Source organism: Protopterus annectens, chromosome 17.part0 (assembly GCF_019279795.1).
Source record: "Protopterus annectens isolate FY-2018-M chromosome 17.part0, PAN1.0, whole genome shotgun sequence".
NCBI lineage: Eukaryota > Metazoa > Chordata > Ceratodontiformes > Protopteridae > Protopterus > Protopterus annectens.
Window position 1 is genome coordinate 60,924,029 of NC_056751.1, and position 27,436 is coordinate 60,951,464.

The window sequence follows — 27,436 nt, forward strand, 5'->3', positions numbered from 1 at the left end:
TAGCTGCTTTGTCCTTGCGCTTCTTCGAAGCGGACGCCGGAGCATCCGACGGCATATTATAATTGCACCGCTTCCGAAGACTAACCTGGCACAATCTAACCTTCTCTTAATAGTGCGCTTATTGAATCTAGCACAAAAGCGACACCCAACAACGTCGTGCTCAGGCCCTAAACAAGGAATACACAAAGTATGATAATCTCTATGCGGTATCCGCTTCCCACAAGAAATACAGTTATTCACTTTTTCTGACATCCGGTAAACCACTGAGGCAAGAAAAACTAAAATATTCCCAACGGGTACTTAGCCAACTTTGACTCGGTCTGAAACTCCGAATTCGAAAAATTTCAGAACGCCGAACGGCACTTGCAACGCTGCTTCTGCATCGGACCATGCGGCAAAAAAGACTGAGGATATGACGTCGGTCATGCGCATTTGTACCCTGACGTCCTGATGTCAGTCTAATGCGCCTTGACCGACGTCAGCCTTATACTTTGATATTCGGGCCGACCGAGGACAGCGGACTACCCAAGTGTAAGGACTGCAGCAATGTGAGATGAAGAACATCAGAAATAACAAGAGAAAGGAATAATACCAGGAATGGTACTCGAGAGAAATTACCAACAATGGTAAGGGAGAAGAACCTCAACACCATGGTAACAGAAGAGTTAGCAAGGGCACAAGGCCTGACAAGCCAAAAAACATGGTAGTCTAACTAAAAATATATGTACATAGAACTTATTTTTTTAACTACAAAAGGAAAGAGAGGAAAGGAAGTAGAAAAACAGTAACCTGTTAAGAAGGAATAAGAGAAAGTGAATTATCTAGTACCAAGGACCACTTGAGCTACAGGTGACCACACCCAAACTCTGAAGCAGCAAACGAGATCTGGGGTAATTCAGGTGAAAGAGAGGATTATGGGTAAGGGGAGGGACTTCAGCTATAGAGCCAAAGTCAGACCTGAGGTCCAATCTTAAACCAATCGTTTGAGGAACTGATAAAAAAGGCATGAGATCAGAATTTGTATTAAGTTTCTTGATACAAAATGCATGTTATTTTGTAAAACAGCTCTGTACAGCACACAGTCGGAAGAATTTTAAATGTGAGGAAGGGAAGTTTTATCCACGACTGCTGCATATGCGAGTGACATTAAAGAAAGAAAGAATTTCTTTGCTGTGATGTATCCAGGCTTTACACTGGAAAAAGAAAAGAAAGGCTGAAGCAAAGCAATGTTTAAGTAAACTTCATGGTGGTTTTATTGTGGGAATGCATCCTTCTATGGTTTTCCATAATTGTTTCATAACTTGCAGTCATTCTTCCCTTTCTGTCAGTTATTTTTCATGTTGGGATGCTCCATATCCATGTAATTTTCTGTGGAACACTCTCTGATCACTGATGTTATGTAAGGCATCCCAATACAGCAGTCAGTTCAATGTGTGAAAGATATTAGGACTGGAGTTTTTTTTTTCCCTAGTGATAGCAGTGATATCCAAGCTGTTATTTTAACTTCTGATGGATGACCTTTGAGTTCGGATGACAGCAATGTTTATGCTGATGAGGCTGTATGGATTCCTCCATATTGTAGTGGAAGGCATTTGGGAAATCACGAAGAATATGGGTTTTGTTAGTATATAATGGAATGGCTTTTGCTGCGGATTACTAAATGAGATTTTTTAAAAGCCTGGGGAATGCATTACTTTCATTTTACAGTCATTTTTACTGTTATCACTGCTTATTAACAGTGGTACACTGTTGTTTTTTTATGTTTTGAGTGGCAGCAGTATGTGCATGGTTAAAGTGTTCTTGTTTAGTATGTAGGGGAGAAGCTGGTGAATGGTATGAATTCAGTTAAAAATTAGCTATGGATATGAAATTAGAAATGAGGACTGCAATGATACTCACAGTAGCTGTGCCTCACTCTGTTACACATGCAGACGCGTGAGCACACACACACACACACACACACACACACACACACACACACACACACACACACACACACACACACACACACACACACACCATTGCTCTTTCGTAAGACAGTGAAATTTGGTGCATTATTTAAATTCTTCTGTATGTAAAGTAAAAAATTTTTCCATTTCCAATGCAATAGGATAGTTATACAGTGCCGTTTACAAAGGAACAAAGGCTTATTCCTGAAACTATTAGGAGGATGATAGAGGGTAGAATGATGACAGTGATGGGAGTAGATCATGAAGCTAGACTGCTATGCTCATGTAGGAAATATATAGTGGTATTATGTTACAGTTCTGTATGTTCATAGGTTCACAGGTGTGTACTAGGCTAACGACCCTGAAGCCTATATAAGCCTAGCCCAAGAAGATTCCTTGGCATCATGCTGCCCAAAGTTAATTCCCAGTGCCTTTGTCAAACAAGGCCATTGAAGTGATCCCCGGGATTAACTTCCTATTGGCCATCCACTCATCAAGATTTCTGTTAAAGAGGGCCAGTGGAGTGCTCTGCTTGACATGAATGGGAAGTCTGTTCCAGAGTATGGGAAGTCTCTAGGTTAGGAACCTGTCCCTCCAGCATGTTCTGTTTATTGTGGTAATGAGGTTTAGGTCCCTGGAGCATGTGGCATGGAGGGATTGGGATTTCTTTAGGTGTAGCATATCTAGCGGCTCTGGGTCAGACAAGGCTTTTGTAAGTCAAGCAGAGATCACCTCTAAGTAGGCGATAAGAGACAGAGTATAGCTGGATATTTTTGAGTCTGTCCGTATACAGCATGTGTCTAAGGCCCAAGATCCTCTTAGTGAGGTATTTGTGTGGCATTTCCAGTTGTTGTAGGTATCTAGTAAGGTACATACCAAATGAGGCACTGTATTCTATAATAGGTCTAATGAGGGACGAGTAGAGAGGGATTATGACCTCTTTCTTCCTGAATGAGAAACCTTTTGTAATGAGAAGTGCCACATAGAAGGACTTTCTGACTACAGTGGCAATGTGGTTATCAAAGGAGAGGTTGCTGTCAACTTGTGTCCCCAGGTCTCTTATCATACCTTCGGTGTTTAGTGGACTACCACCTATGTGGTAGTTCATGGGCACCGAATTTTTCCCAAAGGGAATGACAATGCACTTTTTGGCATTGAGCTTAAGACCACGGTTCTCGCACCATTCACTGGTGTCAATGAGGTCTTTCTGTAGAATGTCTACATCAGTTGGAGAATCAATAATGGCTCCCAGTTTGCAATAATCTGTGAACTTGGTCAGCCAGTGTCCCTTTGTGTTGGCTTGAACTTCAGAGAAGTAGATGCCAAACAGGAGAGGACCTAGAACCAATCCCTGTGGGACACCACTTGTAATTGGTCGGTAGTCAGATTTGGAGTCTGCTACTTTCACAGTGTGGGTTCTAATCAGTGAACCAGTTGGCAACCCATCTTATGACATGGGGGTTTATATGCCTAGTTTAGTAAGTCTATCTATGATTCTTGAGTGAGGGATGGTGTTGAAGGCCTTGGCAACATCTAGGTAGGCTGTGTGAACTACCTTGCCCTCGTCCACAGCTCTGGTGTCAGACTTGAAGTCCATCAGGTTGAGCAGGCATGATCTACCTTTCACAAACTCAAATGGTGTGGGGGGTCCAGAGTTTGGAGATTTCTTATGTCCTTATTTATAAGGTCCACAACGATGCGCTCCATAGCCTTGCATATCAGACTAGTCAGGCTAATGGGGCGGTAGTTGCCAGGGTCTGTAGTCGCTCCCCCTTTGTGGAGTGGGATGACCATAGCAGTGCGCCATTCGGTAGGAACAATGCCTGAAATGACCTGTGATTGAACAGGGTACTCAGGTGTGGTGCCAGTTCACTTTGTAATTCATGTAGAACACAGCCAGGGATATTATTAGGTTCCATGGAAGCTGTATTCTTGGCTTTGGACAGTGCATTTTTTTACTTGTGTAGCTGTGATAATAGGGACTTGGCATTCCACAGATATTGTTATAGGCCCTTTAGGGGGTGAAAGGGGGGTAAAGTTCACACTGAACTTGTTGGCCAATATGTTCGCAGTATCAGTTGGTTCTGTATATGCATTGCCATTGTGCTGCAACTCAGAGCAGATCTGAGTATTGCCATGTAGATTCTTGACATAACAATTGAATGCCTTGCGGCTGTCTTTAGAATCAGCAGCAATTTTGTTTTCATAGCTAGCTTTAGAGGATTTGATGATGGATCTCAGTTTTTTGCTGAGGCTGACAAGGGAGTCCATTGTAAGACCCTCATGTTCAAACGTGCCATCGGCAATAGGTTGATTGCCGCCGCCATTGAGCCAAGAGCCCTCAGGACCAATTCCGCCGGAAGAGCTGGAGATTGTAGAATGGCCCGCACATGTAGCCTCAGGGTTCGTAGCCAGTCTGTGGTCAAGAAAGCTAGGAGTTTGTTTGTGTCTAATCTGGCCCCTATGAAGTCTATGGTCTGAGTCGGAATAAGAGACTACTTCTCTATGTTGATAGTGATCCCCAGCCGGGGAGCTAGACGAAGGAAGTAGTTTCTGGCTGCACAGAGTAGATGCCTTGTCGGGGTGGTCAGGAGCCAGTCGTTCAGGTACGGGAAGACCTGAATTCCCTGGAGCCTCAGGTGGGCCGCTATCACTGCTAATACTTTGGTGAACACCCTGGGGGCTGTGGTGAGACCAAAGGGGAGGACCCTAAATTGGAAATGACTGGCTCCTAGCCGGAAGCAGAGGAACCTCCTGGATCGCCTGTCCATCAGAATGTGGTAGTACGCATCCTTGAGGTCTATAGAGCACATCCAATCATTCTCCCGCAAAAGGGGGAGAAAGGACTGAAGAGTAACCATGTGGAACTTCTCTTTGGTTACTGACAGGTTCAAGGAAGAGAGGTCGAGGATTGCTCTTAAGTCCCCCGTCTTTTTTGGCACCAAGAAGAACCTGGAGTAAAACCCGGACCCGCACTGGTCTGGGGGGACGTGTTGGATGGCTCTTTTTTCCAGCAAATGTTGGATTTCCATTGCTGCGGCCTCCCTCTGATCGGGTGGAACATCGGGGAGGTATCTGGGGCTGCGTGGGCAGCGAGAAAAGGGAATCTGATATCCTCTGGATATAATGCGAACCACCCAGCGGTCTGTTGTGATGGACTCCCAAGCTGCTGGGTGCTTCGAGAAATGCCCCCCGACTACCTCCAGAGTGGAGCAGTCGGGCAACCCCTCAGGGGTGTTGCGTGGGTTGGTCCGAGAAGGGTTCTCTGGATCCAAAGTTCTGCAGGCTCCCTCTGCCTCTAGGGCGACGTCCACCCTGCCCTCCTCTGCCGCGGAAGGGCTGGGAGTCCGGAGCGGGACGGGACTGTTGCGACTTCCGGAACCACATCTTCTTCTGACCCTTTTGGTTCTTAGAAAAGGACCTCTGGGGAGCAGAGAAGCAGACTCCGATGGCAGACATCTTCCCATCTTTTTCGCTCTGGACCAAGGTATCTCGCACGGTTTTGCCGAAAAGGGCAGAACCATCGAAAGGGGCATTAACGAAAGACGCCTTAAAGGGTTCTGCGAAATCACAATGCCGGAGCCAGGCCTGACGTCTCATGACGAGGCCCGCTCCGCTGGTTTTAGCGGCTCCTTCCATGGCGTGGGATAGTAGCCGTATAGAGGTGTTAGATATGGATCGTAGAGTGGCCATCCGGGTGGAGTGCAATTGCTTGTCCTCCGCCGACATGGACTTGGGGGGCGACACAGCGTACTCTTTGATAAGGTCCCGCTGCAGTCGAAGCACATGTGCCAAGTAGTTCAGCGACCTCAAAGAGAAGGTAGCCGAATTAAACACCCACTTCCCTAGGTGGTCCATCGACCGAGACTCCTTGCTCGGGGGATGAACCGAGGGACTCTCCTGAGCTAGTTCCCTTTTGGTGGCCGCCGCCACCAACATGGCATCTACAGGGGGACCCTTACTCCAGTGGGACTTGTCAGAGGGTGGGCTAAGAATCTTGTCCGGGCACTTGGGGACTGGCTCCACAGTGTCCGGATCCTTCCACGCCCTGGTAGTAATCAAGTCTACCAGGGGGTCGGCCGGAGGGGACACCCAAGAGGTAGATGGGCCTGCTTCAAACGTCTCCAGGAACACGGATTCGTCTGAGGTAGGCTTTGGGACAGACCACCCCCCCCTTATTCTAAGCATCTCCATGATGTCACCAAATGGGACATCTTCGGGGGGTGATCTTGGGGAGCCTTCCCCTTCCTCCAAATCCGTGTCCTCAGTCAAGGACTTGGGGGAGTCCAGGTGCCTCCTTTTGCACCTTTGCTTGTGAGGAACCTCCTTGGGTGGCTGTCCGGGGAGGTCTCACCAGCCACGTCTTGTTCCAATGGAACTACCTGGGACGTCAAAGCAGGCTGTCCCTGGGGCCGGGTGATGGAAGTCGGACCCAACAGAGAAGGAGTGCAGGGTGGAGCAATGGCAAGGGCCGAGGGCCTGGATTGTCTCTACAGGGCCCTCTCCACCATGTCGAATGCCGAGGGAGAGCTGCTCTCTCTGGGATCTGAAAGCAGACCCTCGCTCGGATCAGACGGACAGATCGGGGCCGGCGCCAAAGCGATCGGATCCGACGGACCAGTATGCTCCGACCTGGACAGAGCCGAAGGCATACCGATACCCCCGGATCCGAAGTTCAGCCCTCGGCTCCGAGAGCTCGAATCCGAAGAAGAAAATGGACCCGACAGACTCGAGGGAAGTGTCTGCACCGAAGTACCCAAGACTATCGGCACCGACACACCCCCGGCTCCAAGGCTGCCCGGCTCCAAAGACTCAGAACCCGGGAAACGGGACAGAGAAGGAGCTATCGGGGCAAAGAAGGGGGTCGAGCTCCCCCCGGGAGGGGGGGGGGAGGCAGGAGCAATCCCATCTGCAGTTGGGCCTGGAGGAATCTTCTCATCATCCGGTCCAAATCTGCATCCGTGAGACTTTGGGTTGATCTCGACAAGGCCACCGAGGCGGGGTGGGAGTGTCGCCTCGATGACCTCGAAGGAAATAGTGTCTCCTCCTCCTCAGGACCTGGTGAAGAGCACGGGGACCGGATCCGAGAAGGAGGAGACTCAGAAGTCCTGGAGGGAGAAGACCGCTTAGCCGGGGGGGGGGGGGGGAGTGGAGGCCTCGGCCCGCCGCTTGTAGTGTTTCTCCCTCCTTTTTTCTTTCCTAGCTTCCCTCTCCTCCTGGCCTAAGGCGGGAGGTTGAGTCCCGGCCGGGGGGAGGGAAGCAGGGGTGGCAGCCGCCGCAGCGGGAGCCACGGGAGGACCGGAGGTAGAAGCCGAGTCCGGGGGCAGAAGACCCGCCAGAATCAGCTTAGACCTCTGGTCCTTGACTGCCCTGGGGTTGAACGCCGCACAAATGGTACAACCAGAGGACAGGTGCTCAACCCCAAGGCACAATACACACAGTGTGGCCATCCGCTGGGGACAGCTTATGGCCACACTCGGTGCACTTAGAAAAAAACAGCTTTTGGGCCTCAGACATATTAACTAAAAATTAAAAACCACACACACTAGGCCACAAACACACACACACACACAACCCTGATGGAACCACGAAGGAAGGGGGAGGTTAAATATGAAAAATATAAAATAAACTAAAAGTTTAAAATTAGAAAGGGACCTGAACACATACTCACACCAAAAGTTTAGAAAGGTTGAAATTTTTCTCACAAAAGTGATGAAACACCTGGAACTCGGGATCAAGCTGCTGAAGTAAACCACGGCAAACTAGATCTGAGGTCAGTCAGGGTTGGTAGGGGGAGGAGCTTGGAGCTCGGATCTAAAGCGGTTGAAAACTGCCGGCTCGGATCCGAGGTCGGATCAGATTCCCATAGGTTCCTGCACAAATGAAGTTAACTACTTCAGATCTATATTTCCCAGCAGCATGTGTACTTAATTGAAAACTTGAGACCCATCCAGTACTATATCAGGTCACACACCAATAACACTACGATACACTTACAGGTTGCACACTAATGATTTAAAAGCACTAGTGTTTTCCTACACGTGTTAAAAAGAGAGGAATTTACGAATTTGTGGTGCGCATGATTCAAGACTTATTTCGGCAGACAGAAATTATTTCAGGAGGGATAGCCACCAAGTTAGATAAAACTATAGCAATTTAGAATACAGCAGAAATTAAGACAGAATTAGATATGGCTTGAAAAGCAATTGGGAATTAGAGGGCTGACAAAAATTAAAGTATTGCAAAGAAGGGGAAATGTCACAGAACAAGAATATCAACTGCAGAATACTAAATGAAAAATAAAGGAGTATTTAGACATCATGTATGAGATGACAGAAGTTGTTGTGGAACAGCTGTTTTTGTTTTTAAGAACATTTCTAGCGTATAAAAACTTTCAACTCAATGACTTGGGTAACAGAAAGTGACTGAGCTGTGAAAAATAACCAGAGATTCTATAGAGATATTAGAGTTTTTTCAGAAATTTTAAGAAAATCTATATAAAGCGAGGTATGGTGAAACAAAGAAAAGGCATAAATAGAATTACATATGAAAGTCTTAGTTTTGCCAAAGTGAGAGGAAGATGAGCCCAACAATTAATAAATAAGGTAAGAGATGACATGAAAACAGTGACATGCAATCAATCAGTAGCAGAGTCTCTAGGAAGCATACAAAATACTGCATGACAACTCTAAGAATCAATCAGAGGAGGTTAAAAAGGATTAGGAAGAGAGACTGGAAAACCAATTCACAATGAAACAATGGTGGGTATATGTACGTCTCTCAAACATGCAACAAAGTTTAGAAGATCTGGGATATTTGCTTTAAAGTAGTTGCACAGGTATTTTATATCCCAAACAGACTCAAAATAATTTTTCCTCGGGTAGACAGATGTTGGAGGTGTGATGGGTAAAGAGGTAACTGGGAACATATTTTCTAGGAGTGTAATGAATTGGCAGACTTTAAAAATTCTCTGCAGACTGCTCTGTCAGAGATACTGGGTGAGCAAATTGGTGTAACTAAGGAAATTATTTTTTGGAGCTATGATACAGAATCGGAACTGCCTACACATAAGTAAGACTTGCTGAGTCTAATTACAGTGGCTGCCAAAAAAGCAATTCCTAGAAAATGGAAATCAAAGTCTAAACCAATTTTACTAGACGTAGTGAATATAGTAACAGAGATAAAACATAGGATCAAATTACATCAAAACATGGGAACTATGGGAACAATACAGGCAGAGGAAGAAAGAGGTTTAAAAGAAGGCAGGATATGAATGAGCTATGTAATGTTTGACTGACAGTGACTGGCTAGATTATACGTGATGTATAATGTTTGCAACTAAAATTATGTCAGTATGGTTTGTTTTCATTTATATAAACGTATGATTGCCTACATCGTATGTGATAATTCAATAAAGATGTTTCTTGTTTAAAAAAAAGTGGGATAAATTGAACCTTCCCAAAGAGCAAAGTGGTTTAGGATTACCTGATTCAAAAGGATACATTAGAATTACACAGTTACGGCTCATATACACAACACAAACAGAAGGTTAGAAATCAATGTGGGAAGCAGTGATGATGAAATGGGAGATGTTCAAGAGAAAAAGAAGTAGAATTTTAGATGCAGGTCTTTAAGGAGAACAGTCATACAGAATGTTATATTTCTAAACTAACAGAAAGTATTCCAAGAATTACACCAGCAAAGAAATGGAGAAAGGAGATTCTGGCAATAGGGATGAATGCAAGTAGGGGTACATAAAACAGGCAAGAAGAGGCTGGAATTTACTGGAGAAAATTGGGAAAAGAACCAAGTTATTGGGAGTAAAAAACTAGAGAGGGAAAAGTAACAGAGTCAGATGAGGCCAAGCAGAAGTTTGGTTTGCAGGTTAGAGAGTGCCTTCCCTATAAAGGACCGATATCACAGAAAAGTCAAGAAAAAAAGGGATGCTTAAAAAAAAAAAAAAAAAAAAAAAGAGTGCTAAGTAAAAGACCAGCTCTGACTGTGTTCTTTGTAGAGTCTAGAACAGACGGCCCTACTAAAAAGGGATAAATAGGGAATATAAAATATTGCATAATAGCTATAAGAATCAATCACTGGAGTTTAGAAAAGTTTGGGAAGAGAGAGAGAGAGACTGGGAATGGAATTTCCAAATGAACAATAGTAGGACATCTGTATAGCTTTCAAGAGTACAATGAAGTCCAGAAGGTATAGGATTTTTGCTTCAGAGTGTTTGGAAATGTATTTTATACCCCAGTAAAACTCCAGAGATTATTTCCTCAGGTAGATAAATGCTGGAAGTGTAATGGAAAAAAAAAAAAAAAAAGATGTAATTGGCATCACATTTTTGGGAGTGTAATAAGTTGGCAGATTTAAAAAATCACCTACATTTAGTTATGTCAAAAATGTTGGAGGAACATATGTTTGTCACTACAGAAATGATTATTTTGAGCTTTGACACGATCTGAATTTTCAAGACACAGTAAAGCCTTACTGCATGTAATGCTACCGACTACCATAAATCAGTTAATTAAAAAATGGAAATTAAATCAAAATCTAAACAAGTTGTAATTTAAGTACTAAATATTGTAACAAAGACAAATAAACTGGAGGTGCATCTTTAGAAAAGGGAGGGAGAAAAAGAAGAAATACAGCAATTTAAAATGATTTTTTCCATAAGATGCTTCTTCCTTACTTAAGTCACTTTCAGCTTCTTTCTTACTTTAATGTATGCATGCTGAACTCATAGTTAATGGTATTATGTACACAGAAGCTGTGGATATAGCACACCTGCTGGCTGACAGGTTCACTGAAAATTTCACTCACTGTCCCTGCCACATATACCCCAAAGCATTCCTAATGCATGTCCCCTGCCGAGCATCTCCAAGGAGCAGGTCTTAAATGCCCTCTCCAAGATCAAAAACACCACACCTCTATGGTACCAGACAACTTCCCAGTCTGTATTTTACATGTGTTAAAACATGAATTAGCATCACCATTGGGCATGCTTTTCACTCCCAGACTAAGCAATGGCTTTATCCTAGTGTAATGGAAAACAGCTACAGTTATCCCTTTGCACAATAGGGGTGCATACACGGACCCCAGGAACTACAGACCCATTAGCCTGACCAGCCTCATCTGCAAGGCCATGGAATGAATTATCATGGACCTTATTAACAAAGATATAGGAAATCTCCAATGCTCAACCCCACCCAGTTTGGCTTTGTCAAGGGGAGATCATGCCTGTTAAACATAGTGGGCTTCTTCGAGACACTCACCAAAGCCCTAGACTAGGGCAAATCTGTGCATACGGTCTACCTAGACTTAGTCAAGGCCTTTGACACAATCCTTCACTCAGGCATCATTGATAAACTCACCCAGCTGGGTATCAACCCATATACTGCCAAATGGGTTGCAAAGTGGTTCAGTGATAGAACTCATACGGTCAAAATAGGGGACTCCACCTCCTTCAGTAGACCTGCAACCAGTGGTGTTCCACAGGGATCGCTTCTGGGACCCCTACTGTTTGGAATCTACTTCAAAGTACAGCGTGTACAGCCTAAAACTGAAGAACTGTAGGTGATAAAGTTTGTTGATGACTGCAAACTAAGAGTGATCACTGAAACCCCAAGCGATGTCAACATCCTGCAAGAAGGTCTTATGCAGACTAATGACTGGTGCTATGCATTATCATTCCCTTCAGCAAGGGTGATGTTCCTGCAAACTACCACATCAATAGCAATACCCTAAGTACACAGCCAGTGGTGAGAGATCTTGGCACACAGGTCAGCAGAAACCTTAACTTCAATCACCATGTTTCCACAGTCGTAAGAAGGGCATTTTATATTGCTCATCTCACAAGTAAGGGCATTCTCTTGTCTCCAGAAAAAAAAAAGAGGTTATAACCTCCCTGTACTCCTCCCTCATCAGGCTAACAATAGAGTACAATGCTCCATTTGGTATGTTCCTTTCCGAACACCTGCAGCAATTGGAGAAACCGCAAAGGTTCCTTACAAAGAAAATTCAGGGTTTTCAAAATCTGTCGTGTGGACAGAATGAAATCATTGTCACTTTACTGTGTGTCATACAGACTGCTCAGAGGCGACCTGTGCCTTGCATATAGAGCAATCTCTGACCCAGCTTTAATGGAAATGCTGCACATTCGCAGGTCAAACGGCACACGGGTCACTCGCTCAAAGGATCTTAACCTGGTATGTAACATCAACAGAACTTGCTGTAGAGACAGATTTGTCTCACAGAGGTTGTCCCACCTTTGGAATAAGCTTCATATTCATGTTAAATAAAGCCCCTTGTTGGCCCTATTTAAGCGTAATTTGGATGACTGGATGGGTAACCAGAAATTCACTCCAGGGGTTCCACCCGTGTTCCTCTTGGACAGGGGCAGTATGTGCTGATTTTAGTGTCTGCCTGAACTAGACACTCTTGGAAAACATAGGTTGAACTTGGCTAGGCTTGTAAGGACCTAGTAACCTCCTACGATCCTATGTTCTTACTCTTTTTTAGTTTTCTACCAATGCTACCATCCACTGTTTTATAAGGTTAAGCTATTAAGAAGCTAATGTTTTACTCTATGGTGTAAATTTTGAATTACCTACTGTATTATCAACTATGTTACGTACATGTATCCAATGTCATCACAGACTGTTGACTCTGAAATTGCCGCCTAGGTCATTGTTGAAAATGGCCCTAGAACCCAGTTCACTTCCCTAACTAATGAAAAATAACCAAAATAAACAAAATATCTCATAACTCTGCAACAGCCTGGATGTACTCCAATGATGGGACACATTTACCAGCATGATTCAAAAAATCTAGAAAGTAAGGTCCTCATGCAGAGCATAATGAGACTTTAGTAAAGTGAGAAATATTTAGATGTCAAGCGTCCTAATGCCCGACAGCAACATTCTTATTACCAAGGCTGGATCTCCCCATAACATGTTGAAAGTTTTGGATTAGCATGTCTGCCACATACCCAGGCTAGCCAGGAATATAAAATTCCACAAGACAGAACTTGCTGGCAGTTCCCATTCCATCATATGCAAAGCCATCCTTCACAGCTAATTAAACTCTATTTTTACCCTATTTGTTTATATACCATACCACTGCCAATTTGTCAGCCTACAGTGAAATCAACCTGTTGAGAATTAGTGAAGCAAAACTGTGTGGTACTGTCAGTAGCAGTGTCCTCATCACCAATACAATGAAGTAAAGGAGAATGTCTACCTCTGACCAAAGATCCTAAGGCATACAATGCAGTAACGCAGCTCAGCATTCCAGGGAGGAATACCTGGAAGTAAACTGGGCACTGGTGTTTTCTGCACAGGCTTCCAAACTGCTAAAAGATGCATTAGAATGACTCATATGCACATACCATAAAAAGACCATGGACAGTTTAAAGTAGGCCTTGAATCCTGAGCATCTTGGATCTGCTATGTTTTAGTGAGTACCTTTGTTAGAGATGTAGTTAAGATAGATACTGTCACAAATCCCAGGAATGGAAACATGGATCCAAAAAAAGCCAAATGTAGACGCAGAAGAAAATAAAACATCTACTGGTGGCCAAGAAAGGTGTGATTAGATTAAAGACTTTCACATAACAGATGTCTAGATGACAAACGTGGTACAAACTACGAACTCTGGTACCCAAACATGTTATCAAAATGTAATATAGTCACTTAACAGACATTTATTCTTTCCCTTTTTATGCAGTTGGTCATTTCTGCTTATGCTCAGTTCTACAAGTTATTTCTGTAACTAAGCAGTGGCTGGACTATAACAGCTCTTTTTACAACCAATTTCCCTGTACAAAATAGATAAACCAAACAAACAAATGAATTAATAGGGAAAGCTGAAGAATGGCCTGTTTCACTACACCACTGATTTGGGTGAAAAGTGTGAGAGTAAAGTCCCTGGCTCTGACCAAGCACAGCCAATCATTGGTCAAGAGCCATCACTCATTCAGATAAGGGCAAACAAACCACACTTGCCAAACACACTTGATGAGAATGCTACAGGTTGGGAACAGGCTGAAAAGTATGAACATGGAAATATTTGTAAGGTCTCTAACCCAAAAAAGAAAGAATCTTGGGTGACTGCTACTTATCTCTCCTTGAAGGCAGGCATCTTGGAGATCCAAACAGCATAGTACTTCTACAGAACAGAATACAATTAACTGACTTCTGGATAATATAAATTTTCACAGAGGGATAAAAAGGTTGATTCTGTCAGCATAAGATCCTCTGGTTTATTTGGGACTAAAAAATACAAACTATGGCCAAGGTTACTGCTAGGAAAAAGAAGTTAGGTTCTTACCATAATGTTCCTTGTGAGATGTTCATCTCGCCTTCATTCTTACTGTTGGTTCGGACCCGATCCCTCTGCTCCAAGTCGGCCTACTACAAAGCTTGAGGATTTCAAGTAGCTCGAGGCCAAATCCCTATCTCATGATGCACCTAGAGTTACCTCAGATCTTGTTTGCTGCGTATAGTAATACCATATGTAATTCTAGAACTCCATAAGAGAAAGTATAGAAGGGTTGAGTGACCAGGGAGGATCTAGCATTCAGTCTTCTGAAAACCCAGGAAGGGGTAGGAGGGAAGGACGTAAGAATGAAGGCGAGATGAACAACTCACATGGAACGTTATGGTAAGTACATAAGTTCTTTATGTGAACTTGTTCCATCTCGCTGATCATTCTTACTGATGGGTAGCGTCCCAAGCACCATCTACCTCAAGTGGCTCACGGAAGTATATTTTTCAGGACCGTGGATCCAAAGGAAGCCATGTCAACTTTGTAATGAGTGACAAAGGTATAAGGTTTCGACCAAGTGGCTGCTGCATAAATGTTATCAATAGGAAGTCTGGCAGAAAAAGCAGAAGATGTAGAAAATGCTCTGGTTGAGTGATCTTTAACTTTATGCTGTAAGGGCATATTGGCAGCTGAATAAGCAAAGGTGATACAATCAGATAACCATTTAGACAGAGTTGTTTTAGCCACTGGCATACCTTTCCTTGAGTCTGAAAAGGAAACAAAAAGCTGACCTGATTTCCTGAAATCTTTTGTTCTATCCAAATAAAATCTGAGCTGTCTGTGAACAACAAATTTGTGCAGCATGTATTCTAGATTGTTGGAGTGATTGGGGAAGAAGACTGGCAAATCAATAATTTGGTTAAGATTAGTTTCAGTGCAAACCTTAGGCAAAAAAGTGGGGTTTGTTCGAAGTGAGACTCTGTCAGCATAGAAAATCAAGTAAGGAGGTTTAATGGACAAGGCCTGAAGCTCGGACACTCTGCGGGCAGAAGTAATAGCCACTAAATTTTCCATGACAAAAATTTGAGGTCACATGAGGAAGCTGGTTCAAATGGAGGAAGAATAATGCAGGAAAGCATAAAAATTAGATTCCATGGGAAACAGGGAGATTTCACAGGTGGTCTGACATGAAAGGTCCCTTGGAAAAAGGCTTTGGATAATTTATGTGACATAATATTCAATCCTTCGAATCCAAGATGAAAGTTAGAAATGGCAGCAAGTTGAACACGGACTGTTGCTGCTACAGCTCCTTTATTGAATATCATGGTCAAAAATTCTAGTATAGAGGCCATAGGGGCTTGGTAAGGATCAATATTGTTTTTAGAGGCCCATATAGAATTTATTTTCCATTTCCTAAGGTATACCACCTCGTAGAGGATTTATGAGAAGATGAGAAAATTTGCTTCGTCTCACTGGAAAGGTTATGGAACCTGACTATGATGGGAATTGGATCAGCCAAGATGTCAGCTTCAGGGACTGCAGAGAGAGATTAAGTTCCCCAGAGTGCGTCAGAAGATCCGGAACTGGGTCCAGAATCCAGGGGTCCTCCAAAAGATAAAGTTGAAAGAAGGGGGACCAAATCTGACAAGGTCAATGAGGGGCTATTAGAATAATGGTCCTTCCCAGGGCTTTTGCTTTCTGTAATACCTTGTGTATCAACGGGATTGGCGGGAATGCAAAGAGGAGACCTGGGGGCCAATCTTGAACGAGTGTGTCCCTTGGGGCTTCTCCCGGAGGGGGAATCAGGGCAAAGTAGCTTCTGCATTTCATGTTCATGTGACTGGCAAAAAGGTTGCAGCAAGGCTGGCCCCACCTGTGGAATATCCTGTCCGCTATTTCTGTCTTGAGGGATCACTCGTGGGGCAACAAAATTGCTCTGCTCAGCTTGTCTGCTATCACGTTGGATTTCCCCAGGATGTGCATTGCTAACAGAAAGCGCTGGGTGGATATAGCCCACTGCCATTCTCTTAGTGCCTCGTGACAAAGGGGGTATGACCTGGTTCCTCCTTGTTTGTTCAAGTACCAGACCACGGACATGTCTGTCTGAATCGCAATTGTACCCAGAGGAACAGAGTCCTGGAAGTACTGCAATGCCAAAAGTACTACTCTCATCTCTAAGACACCGATATGCAGATGTGTCCCTTGATCAGTCCATGTGCCTTGGGCTGTTCTTCCCTGAAAATGCCCCCCGCCCCACCCTATTAGGGAAGCGTCCACAGTCACTGTGGCCTCTGATGGGGGTGAAGCAAAGGGACATCCTATCATGACATGAAGTGAGGTCAACCACCACGAAGATACGTTTTGCAGGAGTTTGTGATCATTATCAGGTGAGACATGGGGAGCTCTTGGTAAGACCATTGAGTGAACAACAGCCACTGCAGTATCCGCATGTGCATATGACCCAGTGGCATGGCCAGAATTGCTGCTGCCATCATACCTAACAATTTTAGAACTTCTGATGCTGGAGCCTTGCTTTTGGATATCAGAATGCGGGCCTGCTGAAGGAGTAGTAAGACCCTTTCTATTGGAAGTCTTAGCGTGGTGGTGGTGGTATCCAGTTCTGCTCCGATAAAGACTATATGCTGCACTGATGACAAGGCAGATTTTTCTGTGTTTATTGTAATGCCCAGCTGGCTGGAGAGTGACAGAGTGGATTCCCCTGGCTTGAATGACTTGATACCTGGTGGTAGTGGTGAGGAGCCAATAGTCTAGGTACGGAAACACATGGAATCCTAAACGTCTCAGGTGAGCCGTGACCACTGCCATGCATTTGGTGAACACTCTGGGGGCTGTACTGAGATCAAAGGGCAGTGTCTGAAACTGGAAATGACTGGCTCCCAGCTGGAAGCGCGGATGATCACTGGAAGGCCTGGCCATTTTTATGTGGTTGTATGCATCCTGGAGATATATCGAGCACATCCAATTGTCTTTCCCTAAGAAGGGAAGTATCGACTGATGTGTGACCATTCAAAACTTCTCTTTCTTGACAGATTTGTTTAGTCTGCTGAGGTCCAATATAGGTCTTCAGTCCCCTGTCTTTTCTGGAACTAAAAAGAATCTTGAGTAAGTTCCGGATCCTGTCTGGTCTGCTGGGACTGACTGGATGACTCTTTCTTAGCAACATTTGGACCTCTACTGTTACTTGTTCCATGTAACTGGGTGGAACGTCCAGGATTTTTTTTGGTGGAGGGGGTGTGGTGAATGGAATAACGCATCCTCTGGAAATTATACTTTGTACCCAGTTGTCGTTTGTTATTTTGAGCCAGGCATCTGGGTACAAAGATAAGTGACCCCCCTGACTGCCTCCAGAGCAGGACAGTCTGGCCTCCTTTCAGGAGCACTGGTAGGGCTTCCCAAAGAAGTGATCTCTGTCGCCCTGGTTTTGTGGACCCCCTCTACCGCGAGGGCGGCGTCTTCCATTATTGCCCCCTCCTCTGCCCCTGGAGGGGGGGTTCACCACATGTGTCTTGAAAGGCTCCTTGGGCTTTTCGGAACCACATTTTCCCTCCCCTTTGACCCTTAGGTTAGGGTCTGGTAGGGGTGGAATAACAGACTCCGACGGCAGACAGTCTTTCCCTCCTGCTCACACCGGGTCAAGGTTTCCTTAACTTTGGGCCTGAAAAGGGACGAGCCATCAAAAGGGGTATTCACAAAGGATGACTTGAAGGGCTCCACAAGGGAACACAAGCGCATCCAGGAGCGTCTCCTAAGAGCAACTCCTGTACCCACTGCCCTACTCGTTCCATCAGCTGCATATAAAATGAGGTGCATTGATGAGTTAACAATGGAGATGAGGGTAGCAAGCAGGGAGCCAAATTTGTCTGTAGTTCCTGCAGCTACTGTACCCTGAAGAGCATCTCCCAGCTCTTTAAGAAGATCTCTTTGTAGTCTCGTAAAATGGGTTAAGTAGTTAAGCGAACGGAGTGCAAAAGTCGCTGAACTAAACATGCGCTACCCATATCTATCCATGATCCAGGAGTCTCCGTTAGGAGAATGGATAGAAGAGGAAGTTTCTGACATTTCCTTTTGGGTGGCTGCCACCACCACCATAGCATCAATTGGCACACCTTTGGTCAAGAAGGATTTATCTTGGGGGGCAGATATGAACTTATTAGGCCTCCTACGGACAGGCTCCATGGTGTCCTGAGACTCCCATGCCCTTTGTGAGACCAGCTGCATAAGCTCATCGAAGGGAGGATACACCCAAGAGGTCGAGGGCTGAGACCCGAAAGCCTTCAGGAGATCAGACTCGTCTTCAGTAGGGTTTGTAGACTGCCAGTCACCCCTCTGCCTAAGGATTTCAAGCATCTCTGCAAATGAGATATGTTCAGAGGAGGACCGTGGGGACCCTTCTGAGTCATCCAAGTCAGCATTCAGATGTTAGGGACTCCTGAGGTGAGTTTAAATATTTCCTCTTAGAAACTCTCTTCCTGGGAACCTCATCAGTGGGAGCTTCTGGTGAGGTCTCAGAAGAGCATGGGCCACCCAATGGGGCTTCCTGAGGCTCTGGGTCTCTGCGCTTTTACAGGATCTGTGAAGCAGAAGCAGACACAGGGTGCTTTAGGGGATGAAGAAGCTGGACCTGAGGTTGAGGATGTCTTAGTAGACAAAACTCTCCTCACGGCTTCGAAGGCACCCCTGCTCCGATGCGAAGGGACCGACGGATCCGAGGAAACAGTCGATACCCCCAGCACCGGGACAGTGGGCTCCGAGCCTGAAGTAAGAGCAGAGCTCATCTGAGCCAAAGCCCCGGTAGGCAGAGTCGAAACAGACAAGTTGGTTCGACTATCCTCCCCGGTCCTGACCACAGAGTGTCAGTTCCTAGAGTCGATCGGTTCCATTCAGTCTGACATCCTCAGCGCCAAAGACTCTGAAGCAGGCATTGGCTCCAAAGGCTCCACAATTAACAAGTCTGACTCCTCTGGCTCCGAAGGACCAGTATGGCTCGGAGGAGGAAGAGTTGTAGCTGGCATAAGGGTCTTCGGCTCTGAAGCTGCCTGGGTCGGAGCCAATAACAATTTTGCAAAGGCCGGTGCCTGTAAAAGCTTCTGCACCACACAATCCACATCCAAATTTGAAAGGCTAACAGAAGACTGAGATGAATGGATCGATGTTACCGACTGAAGTAAAGGAGATTTTGGAATTTTGGATACCGGTTACAAAAAACAGGAACTGGCTCCAAAAGGAAAAGTCAGTCGGCTCCGAGATCTGTGGAGCCGATGTCACAGACTTTTATGATTTTTTTTTATTCCATAGAAGTCTTGGAAGACTTTGAGGACTTATTAGATCCATCCTGGTCACTCAAAGCCTCCTGGAAAGAAGGTTTCAATAAACCCCTGTCAGTGGGTTTCCTCCTTCTCTCTTGGAGAACCAGAGAGGAAAAGGAATGGCATATGGAGCAGGTTTTGTGCAAGTGTAAAGCACTTAAGCAGTAAACACAACTGACATGGCTGTCAGTGACAGACATCTTCTGACCACATTTAGGGTATTTTTTAAACCCTGACTTAGGGTGTTTGTCCTTGTCATCAGCCATGACAGAAAAAAATGGACACACCCACCAATAATCAAATACGAATTAGCCTTCTAATAAAAGACAGGCTAAATATAAATACACAAGTCCTTTAAACTAAGGCTAACTACAATCAAATATATGAATAAGCTTTCTAATAAAAAAAACAGGCTAAATATAAGCACACAAGCCCTTCAGCTAAGGCTAACAAATCACACACACGCACTAACTATCTAAGAAGATAATATCAATTAGTGACAAATCACTAACCTATGCACTACTAAAGTTAACTCTAACAGCTATAAAGTTATGACAAAGGTCACTAAGTAATCACACAATACTCTCTCTAAGAAAAAAGGTGACAGAAGGTCACTGATTCAGTAACTTTCAGTCAGAAATTTAAATAGGTCTACGAGAAACAAACTAGGACAAATATATAGCTAAGAAAGGCACACAAGGGAAAGGGAAACTACAAAAAAAGCTATAAGAGCTTAGCTAACTATCTAAATATTTTTTCAAGAAATATCAACAATTTTTAGAAATATAATAATAATAAGGTTTTTACTGGTCCAAGCTAGCGAGAAAGTACAGTTGTATACACTTACATAAATGTAGATGTTAGAGTGCATTTCACTGTTGCAGTCATTACATTTGGGTAATCTGCTTGCAGGTTGCCCTCAGTCGGCCTGATTAACAAAGTCTTGGGTCCTGCATCGGTTGCTTTCCCTTCTTTCATGATGTCAGGGGTATAAAACATGCAGCCGACACCATTACATCAGTTTTTCTTTCCCCAGATATCAGGTGCCCCCTAATGGGGAACAAATAAACATAAAAACACAAAGGTATAACTCCAACAAAAAGCAAATACACCAAAAAGGCTTTTAAGCATAATAAAGGAAAGTAGAGGTATAGCCAGAAGACGTTACGGGGCTAGAGGGAGGGTAACCATGACTGCAACAGTGAATACACTCGACCATCTACATTTATGGTAAGTGTACACAACTGTACTATGTTCTTCATGTTTCACTGTTGCAGTCATTAGATTTGGGTAGATTCCCAAAGCTATAGTTGGGAGGAGGAGTTTATGTAGCATTAGAGCCAGCTATAAGGCCCTGCAAGACAGCAGTGGCAAAGCCAGCTCTGGATTTAGAAAAAAATTGGTAAATGATAATGCTTGGTGAAAGTATGTACAGAACTGCAGGTAGCAACTTCTAGGATGCCCCTGGTAGGAGCACCTCTGAGAAAGGCTGCAGAAGTAGATGCAGCCCTTGTGGAGTGAGATCTGATTCCCTGGGGAATAGGTTTTCCATGGTGCTTATAGCAGAAATAAATGCAATGGCTTATCCATTTAGAAATGGCTTGTTTTGTAATAGCCTTCCCCTTTGCTCCTGCAGCAAATGCTACCAGCAGTTGTTCAGATTTTCATCGAGGTTTAGTCCTGTCCAAGTAAAATCTAAGTTGTCTGTGCACATCCAAGGAATGTAGAATCCATTCCCTTCGTTCTGTGCACTGGGACAGAAGGCTGGCAAATGAATGGACTGATTACGAGCCACACTGGATACCACCTTGGGCACGAATGATGGATTGGTCCCGAGTGACACCCTGTCCGCATGAAAGATGATGAAAGGCTCCATTGCCATAACGGCCTGTAATTCAGATATCCTTCTAGTTGAAGTGATTGCTAAAAGGAAATTTATTTCTAAGAAAGGAATTTTAAGTCTGCAGTAGCAGCTGGCTCGAAAGGAGGTAGAGTGAGTTTCTCCAATACAAAGTTAAGGTCCCAGGCAGGGGTTGGAGCTCTCCTGGGTGGTCTCAAATATTTGGCCCCTCTGAGGTACTGCTTGAGCAGAGGATGAGAGAAGAGGGGAGGTTCTGTGTTATAATGAGCTGAAATGGCTGAGGCATAGATTTTAATGGAGGAAAAAGACAGGTCCTTGTGAAGCATCTCAGTTAAGTATTGCAAAATCTGAGGTAAATTGGGCGCTGCTGTGCTCATCCCTTGAGATTGGTTCCAAGCACAGAATCTTTTCCATTTTTCAGCATAAGATTTTCTAGTACTAGCCTCCTTGCCTCTAAGATGACATCCATCACAGGCTTGCTGAGGGATGATAAGGGTGAGTTTAAGTAATTAGCCAGGCTGCAAGGGTCAATGTTAGAAGCTGAGGGTGCAGAATCTGGTTCTCCTGCTGAGACAGCAGGGAAGGGGTTTGAGGAAGGTGCCATGGGGATAACTGCGGCACACTGCGCAGGATGGGGTACCAGTGTTGGCGTGGCCAGTCTGGAGCAATCAAAATCATCCTTGATTTGTCCTGTTTGACTTTTAGTAGAACTTTGGAGAGCAGAGGCAGAGGGAGGGAGGAAGGCGTAGACTGATAGGTTTTTCCAGCTGGAGGAGACAGCATCCACTTTCCAGGCTTGTTTGTGGGGAGTCCTTGTGCAAAACTTGTCCAACTGGTAGTTCTGGGGGAGGCAAATATGTCTATGTCTGGGCTCCCCCATTCGCTTGTCAACATGTTGAAAATTCTTGGTTCCACTTTCCACTCGTGTGGGTCAGTGATGTTTCTGCTTAGTCTGTCTGCCAGTGTATTTAATTTTCCTGGCAGGACTTGAGCTTGTAGGTGCACTTGGTAGCTCAAGGCTGTGTTTTCCACAATGCCATGGCTAGTCTGCAGAGGGGGTAGGAATGTGTACCCCCCTGCTTGTTTATGTACCACATAACTGTGGTGTTGTCCATCTTTACCATTAGTTGTCCTGGAAGAATGTAGCCCTTGAAGGTTGTCAGAGGATTCTGTACAGCTAATATTTCTTTTTGATTGATATGTAGGTAAATTTGACTTGGGTTCCATTTGCCCAGAATACACTTCCTGCCAGGTGAGCCCCCCATGCATAGTCTGATGCATCTGTTGTTAGGGTTTGGGCAGCAGGGGGTAGTGTGAATGGCAGTCCCTTGTTTTGGTGTCAGGCCTCTGCCCACCAGAGGAACTCTAGGCGGAGGCAAGGTATGATAGGAATCATTGTTTCTAGGCTGTGAGAATGATGACTCCATAGGCTTTTTAGATACCACTGTAGTTTCCTCATATGCAGTCTTGCATATGGAATTAGAAGAATGCAGGAGGCCATGAACCCCAAGGCTTGCAGTATTTGCCTGGCAGATAGCAGGGTTTTTGTGGCCACTTGTTTGAAACAGGTTACCAAATTAATTTTCTTTTCTGGCATGAGGTAAGCCATCTGGGAAGTTGTATTCAAGCTTGCTCCCAGGAATGTAATTTGTTGACAGAGTACCAGTTGTGATTCCTTTTCATTTATGGTGTACCCCAGACAAATTAGAACCCTTTTTACAAACGCCAGATGATTCAAAAGTACGTCCTGGCTTTCTACCTGAATTAGATAATTGTCCAGGTATGGGTATATTTGAATACTTCTTTGCCTGCAAAAAGCAATAACTGGAGCCAGGCACTTTGTGAATACCCTGGGCGCAGTAGACAAGCCAAAGGGCAGTGCAGAGAACTGATAATGCGTGTAGCCTGCTTTGAAGCGTAGGTATCTTCTGCAAGATTCCCTGAATGGGAAGTGCAGGTATGCTTTTTTTAAATCTAGTGTTGCCCCCAGGTGTCTTTGCCTAGCATACGAAGTAATTGGTGAAGAGTCAGCATCTTGAATTTTGGAATCTCCAGAAAGGTGTTTAGAGCAGACAGGTTCAGGACTGGACTACCAAGATTTGTCTTTTCTGGGAACCAGGAACAGTCTGGAGTAGAAACCTTGTCCCTTTTCCTCTTCTGGTACCAGTTGAATAGCCCCCATGCTTAAGAGGGAATGTACTTGTTTTTGAGTCTCTGCCCACTGGATTTGGGAGCAGGTCCGGCCACCCATTTGGTGTTGGCAATATATGGAAATGAAGTCTGTATCCCTGGGACACTATATTTAAAACCCATTTGTCCTGGGTTATGAGTTCCCAGTTCTTTGCACGAAGAGCAATCTTTCCCCCCAAAGGGGCGGTCAGAAGATAAGTGCTTGGAAATTTTAAAAGGAAGTCACCGAGACTGCTTGCCATAGGGGGGTGTCTTGTTATGCCCAAATTTGGAAGTGGAGGCCCTCCACTGCTTAGTACTGAGAGTCCCCTAGGACTGAAACCTGGGGTTTTTGCTGTGTCTGGGATTGGCTTGAGAAGACCTGGAAAGGGCTGGAAAGGACCATTTCTTAGTAGGCCAGTGCCTACTAAATCTAGGAGGTTGTACTTGTAAAAAATCTTTAACAGTCTGCATAGATTTAGCTTTATCTTCCATCTTTTTAAGAACTTCTTCAGCCTTGTTGCCAAACAGGCGGTCCTGATTTAAAGGAGTATCTAACAATTTAGCTTTAACATGATCAGGCAAAGATTGTGCCTTAAGACAAGCATGCCTTCTAAGCACAGACGCAGTAACAGCAGCCCTGCAAGAGGCCTCTAAAGAATCAAAACCACATTGCAAAGTATGTTTTCCAACTTATTCAGCAAAATGCATAAAGTCCTGTAAATCTTTTTCCACAAAGTCAGGAATCAACATCATTTTCTGTTTAAGTAGTCCAGTGACATGTTGCTGATATTTTAACATAAGAAATTGGCAGTTTAAAGCTCTGGTTGCCAAGGTTGCTGAAGTATAAACTTTTTTACCCCATCTATCCAGCGCCCTGGAGTCTCTATCAGAAGGGGTAGGATTTTTATCAGTAGAAGCCTTAATGCCCTTGGGCCCCTGAGAAACAGTATCTGGATCTGCAACAGGATTTTTGAAAAGGAACTTGTGGGACTCAGGAACCCTGTAGTATCTGTCAGGTTTACTAGGAGCAGGAGGCAGGGAATCAGGAGCCAAACTGGATTCCGAGAAAACATCAACAATGTCTAGTACAGGAGGTATAGCCAAAGGCCTATGCTGAGGAAGAAGAAGGAAATCCCTAAGCCTCCTTTTTGAATCAGAAAATTCCTGGCTTTCCCAGTGAAAATGCTCACTTAAAGTATGTAAGGTTTCCCCAAAAGAAAAATCCTCAGGAGGGGAAGCAGAGGGAATAGAATCCTCTGCATCAAAATCCTCATACGTAGGTAAGGACAAATCCAGGTCATCAGAAGAGTCAGAAGAAACTATCTTGAACAGGATTCATAATCAAGCTCAGCCCTAGGCCTCTTCGGGGGGGGGGGGGTTTGACTACCCTTGATTAGAGTTATTAGATCTTCAGCCATTTTTATCATTTGTTTTTTAGGCATAGGGGCCTGAGCATGTGGCCTGGGTGTCAGTTTTTTAGACATGGATCGAGATTTAGGCCTTAGTAATGGAGGCGTTGATTTAATATGCAAGTCCGTACACCTGAATACACCCTCAGAAACCGGTGCCTGCAGAGCGGCTCCAGACCCATCCAAGGTAGAGACATCCGTGGGTTTCATAGTTGAAGCATCTCACGGCATACTGTCTCCAAATGGGTCTCAGTAGAGGCCTGCGACTCAGAAGTAGTGGGTATCAGGGGCTGCGAAAGCACCTCACTGAGTACCGGCGAACTGGCGACTGGCTTAGGAGAAGCGTCGTCAGCAGTTTTGGACCTTGGCGGCCTGTCTCTGTCTTTATCTCTGCGTTTTTTTGGAATCCCAGTAGTCGGATGGCTAACAGACATTTCTGGATAATTAAACTGAGAACTGAAATACTTAGAGGCAAAAATACACCAACGATGGATAGTGCGCTGATTAAATAAAGCACAAAACCGACAGCAAGGTATGTCGTGGTCAGGGCCTAAACAAAGAATACAGTATGAATGAAAATCTTTATGAGGTATTTGCTTTCCACAAGTAATGCATTTATTAACTTTTACTGACATCGGTAAGGAGCAAGAAAAAGTTTCCCCAACGGGATACTTGGCTTTAAGTGGAAGGCTTCGGTTCTGAAACTCGAAAATGAAAATTTCAGGAGTCGGCCGACCGGCACTTGCAAACTGCTTCTGCTTTGGGCACCACACGGCAAGAAAGATGGATATAATGGCATCGGCTGCATGTTTTATACCCCTGACGACCTGACGTCGTAGAAGAAGGGACAGCAACCGACGCAGGACCCAAGACTTTGCTAATCAGGCTGACTGAGGGCAACCTGCAAGCAGATTAACCAAATGTAATGACTGCAACAGTGAAACATGAAGAACATCCTCCAATCTGTTGCAGCGGCAAACTAGATCAGAGGTAACTCTAGGTGCATCATGGGTCTGAACCAACAGTAAGAATGAATGGCGAGATAGAACAACTTCACATTAAATGGTTCCCAGCTGGTCTTTGGGGAAAAGCTGGATAGTTCTTTTGGCATGAAGGCTGACAAAACTTAATGACCATCTTTTTTATGGGGATAGGTATTGGGGGAGGCAGAAAAATATTGAGGAAAAAAATAAAGAAAAGGCATGGTCTTGATAACCATTTCCCTTACCTACATGTCCTATGTGATGAATTCCTAAACTGCTTTGTATAGGGAAACTCTACATACCACTATCAAAAGGAGGAGTCAGAAAGCATATTCATTAGACTGACTGACTTCCTGGAGAGGAGATTCAATGCTATAGCTGTCAATTGTTAATTTTACTTTATTGTTTCTGAAACATCACCATCTTCAAAACAAACTACTTGCCTGTTTAGGCCCAGGGCCATGGCTAAAAAGGTGACCAACCTCCTACCTGGTTAACAAATGCTAAATAAATAAATACTGTATAACATAATTTACAGTAACTGTTAAAAAGGCTTGCACTGGGAAGGCCTGCATTAGGGGGTCCTGTGCTGTGTACACGGGTATGAACAGCAACAAGAGATGGTGTGAAAGGGAAATGCACTGGAGTCTAAACATGGAGGATGCCTATAGAATATGAAGTCTGGAAGACCAGTAAGATGCAATGACAGACAATGCCTTCTAGATTTTTGAAATAGGGCCATCAACTGGCCATGATCAAGCTCAACAAAAGAACCATGTCCTGTAGATTAGAGTGAGTAGTGGAAGCAGACACTAATATCTGCGCCAGTATCAGGATTAGAATTGTAGGTAGAAGAGGATCCTGGGTGGAAGAATAAACCACAGTACCTCTAGCAGGGACAGCCTGAATCTCATACATTACAAAGATTTGCTGGAAAGGGTTCAGGAATGTTACCAGAAGCAAGGCTAAGGGTGGGGATCAGTGACAACATACGGTAGGAATGGCTAGTGCCAGTGGTGTCAACATACTTGGACCCATGCTTGTGATGCTAATTATATGCACTGTGATTCTTAATACAACTGTGCTGCTCCTTTTTAGCTTGAACAAAAGCACAGATTCCTTCTATTTAAAATGCTCACAAACTCTTGCTATGACAACTTGCAAAGTTGCGTCACTGAAACCATAACATGCAAAATAAGGCAGAAAGTTATATTCTGGGCCAAGAAGAAAAGAAAGGATATTTGTCACTCGCTAGGGGTATTTGCTCAAAGGGCACTTACCTTTTGATGACAAAATGACAGAAAATTCAAACAAAAATTCTAAGCACATATATGAAATGCAGAAACTTTGGAAAATACATGAAAAAAAAAAAGAATCTGTGATCTAGCTAAGAGTCAAACTACATACACAGAGGTAAAGAAATGGACAGTTTGCTACCTGATATGCCAGGAGTTGGTGCTAACAACAG

The 27,436-nt window shown here is 44.4% G+C and overlaps 1 protein-coding gene across 1 annotated transcript in view; it reads right to left on the minus strand.

The window, feature by feature from the left end:
- The window catches only part of SARAF (store-operated calcium entry associated regulatory factor), a 475,866-nt gene that overhangs the window by 131,851 nt on the left and 316,579 nt on the right, over positions 1-27,436 (minus strand). The window lies entirely within an intron of this gene.